General features: G+C 34.8%; 1 long non-coding RNA gene across 1 annotated transcript; it reads right to left on the minus strand.

Moving 5' to 3' along the window:
• Positions 342-2696, minus strand: LOC109347190. Its single transcript, XR_002107577.1, has 3 exons — positions 2227-2696; positions 751-929; positions 342-662 (listed from the first exon to the last, which is right to left on the minus strand). It is a non-coding gene; the product is annotated as an uncharacterized LOC109347190 (long non-coding RNA).

The raw sequence follows: 3401 nt of genomic DNA on the forward strand, positions 1-3401 counted from the left end.
CTCCTCTGTCTCAAACTTGGCCCATTTATGGTCATACGTTACATAATTTTGGGATAACAATAATTTCTTATATCAAACTTTTCTTTGCACGTATTCACACTCATTTCGTGACCACTGATTAGAAGTTGAAGTCATTTTCGTTACAACAGTAATGAATGGATAAATTATTTAAGTATAGAAATATTGTGGTGTGACGAAAAATAAAAGGTTATATTTTTGGAGAGAAGCATAACCATTTAAGTTCGCAAAAAGCTCATGCTCGTTATCCATTTTTAACCAGTTATGATGGTGAAATTAAGTTATGCACATGAGGCTGTAATTTGCTTCACAACAAATGGGTCATTGGGGAGCAACACTGGTGCACCTCATATTTATGCAAAAAATATGCTTACACAAATTAATCAACCTTGAATTCATTTCACAGTATCAAACCCGTTATTGTAAATTTGCAATTGATATTCAAAATAAAATCAGTTTGGTCTAAAGGAAATCCTATGACTCTGGAATATGGATATGGCCTTGGTTTGAACTTATTGGTGATAGACAATTCCTTTGGTCCAACACGACCCAAATCTTCTCCATGATAATCAAGACCCATTCTTCTGTCTCCCCATTGCCAAACTCACTCTTTTTCCCTATGTTTCTTTCTTCAATCACCAACCCTAATTTTGTAATCAAATTTTGAAAGTCAGTTTTTAAAGAACGACTATGGAGAAGAAAAAGGGGTTTCAAGAGAGCTTCATGACTTACCACCAAGGGTGCCAATGTGCCAGAGAACACTGCAACTGGTTGAGTGTTCCATGTTTGCTAGACTTGCTGTAGTCTGTTTCCCTCATTCGAATAGGAATGAAGTCTTCATGTGGGGTGGCCAAGGATTTCATGGGAGAACATGAAGTGTGCAATGTTGTTATGAAGCGTATTAAGGCTAACTGAAATTACAAGCAATTGGTTGAAAAGTCAGAATTAAGGAAAGCTAGGTGTTAAAGTATGGCTATTACAATAAGAGCATCATCATGGGTTATCAATCTGAGGCAATCAAAATCTAGTTGTGGGTTATCAATGCAAAAGAATTCCAAAAAGTGGCAATAAAGAAGATATACCATAAATTCCTACATTCCAGTTACACATCATCATAAACAGCAAAAGCATTCACGAGATTAATTGTAGGAATTTCAAAAGAGCACTAATCTATTCTAAATCAGAATAAAGTGGCATCAAAGAGGTGCAAATCAAAAGGTAGTGATTTCAGTGTAGTTAAGCAGCATTGATGACCAGTTTTAGAAATTAAAATCAGAGATAAGGAGTCAGGGAATGTTACTAAACCAAAGGGCGAATGGAAAGTCTCACTTGAGGTCCTTACCATCAGCCTTAACACCTATAAAAAAGCTATCATATACGGTTATCAGGGGGACTCCGTGAATAAAGAGAACACAAAAATAGGAAAGATTGAGCAGATACACAACGGTCCAAATACGCACACAGAACAAAAAACAACAAACCCCTTATAGCAAATCGAAAAATATTCATCACCAAATACACCATTTCAACATAGCTATAGTATGAAGCACAGATATTAATACATGTGTCGGATACGATACGTATCCGATACATCGACACACATTTTTTCCAAAATACATGATACGATACGTTCAGGGATATGCGTATAAAATAATAAAAACACATAAAATATGATAAAATTAGAAGTGTAAATCAAAATATCCAAAGTAAAAAATATAATGGAAATATAAAATCATTGCCCTCCATAACAAATTTATCTTATCTTATTTTAATGAAAACGAATCTATCCTAAAATCATTGCCCTCCATAACAAATATATCTTATACTACTTTAATGAAAACGAATTTATCTTATCATGTTTTATTGGAAACGAATCTATTTTATCCTATTTTATTGGAAACGAATCTATCTTATCATGTTTTATTGTAAAGGAATCTATATATCCTATACTTTACTGAAAACGAATTCATATATCCTATATTTTATTGAAAACGAATCGGATACGTATCTTAATATTTTTTTATTTGATTTTATTTTTTTAATTTTTGGATACTCTATGGATACGTATCCTTCGCAAATCTGAGTGTATTCGTGTCGAATACGTGTTGGACACCGACATGTGAGGGTGTTTGACGAATCCGTGCTTCATAGGCTATAGACATAAAAGGTTAATCAAAGATTCAACATAGAAGGAGTAGGGTCCCTTACTGAGTTCCCTTATGCTCTATCGGCGTTGAGATGTAGCCCGAAACCACCTGGATGTGGTCATGAACCATCCTCAAACCTAGCTTTCCCTCACTGAGGCTAACCACTGTTGAAAAAAGGGATAAATGAATCCCTACCTTACTGCAACGACCACAGTGAGGATAGGAGACCAAATCCGAACCACCTTGAACCACTGTATCTCGCCGTGACCACCGCTGAGGAAGAGCGGGAAGATGGAGTTGGGATTCAGGGTTGAAATCCCATTTTGTGCGAAAGAATAGGGGTAACAGAACCCTCCAAACCACTTCTTCGTAGATGGACCACCGTGACCCCAACCTTGAACCACCGCATCTCACCGTGACCACCGCCGATTGGAAAGAAGGAAGAAAACGGACTTCATTCCATGGCCATCCCTATCGCGTGAAGAGAAAGGAATTGAGAAGTAAATGAGATTTTGGTTCTAGGGATTTTTATCCCATATGTGGTACATGAAGTCACCCCCTTTACTTTTGTTTATTGCCTTTAGTTTTTTTTTTATCATTTTTGTTTTGTTTATCTCATTTTTGATTATTTATTTATTTATTTATTGTGTATCATTTGATTTTATGTTTAAGAGTACCTACCCGACCTATTTAGCATTGACGCCCATTAAATTAATTATGAGTTTTTTGTATAACCATATGGTGATTTATCAACAAACACACCTGAAACTAAATTATTTTTGGAAACATCCTTCAACACTCCAATATTTTTAAATAACCCAACACTATATTATATTATCAAGTTAATCATGGGATTTTTATAGTAATGTTATGGTTCGAGTCGTCTCTAACTTCTCTGAGAATGGGAAGAAGGTCTGCGACCAACACCGTCTCTAAGCTATTAAATTTCTTATATAAAAGTGATTCATAACGGTTGTCTCACTTAATTTCATGTAGTGTCCCTAACTATTTTATCACCAAATTAATCATGGAATTGTTATAGTAAGGTTATGGTTCGAGTCATCTCTAACTTCTTTGAGAATGGGAAGAAGGTCTACGACCAACACTATCTCTAAACTATTAATTCCATATATATATAATTAATAAACTATTTTATCGGTGAATTCTATATATATAAATAATTAGAAACTATTTTACCAAATAAATTTCATGAGATTGTTATAGTGAGGTCACGGT

The sequence above is a fragment of the Lupinus angustifolius genome, chromosome LG05 (genome assembly GCF_001865875.1).
Source record: "Lupinus angustifolius cultivar Tanjil chromosome LG05, LupAngTanjil_v1.0, whole genome shotgun sequence".
NCBI lineage: Eukaryota > Viridiplantae > Streptophyta > Magnoliopsida > Fabales > Fabaceae > Lupinus > Lupinus angustifolius.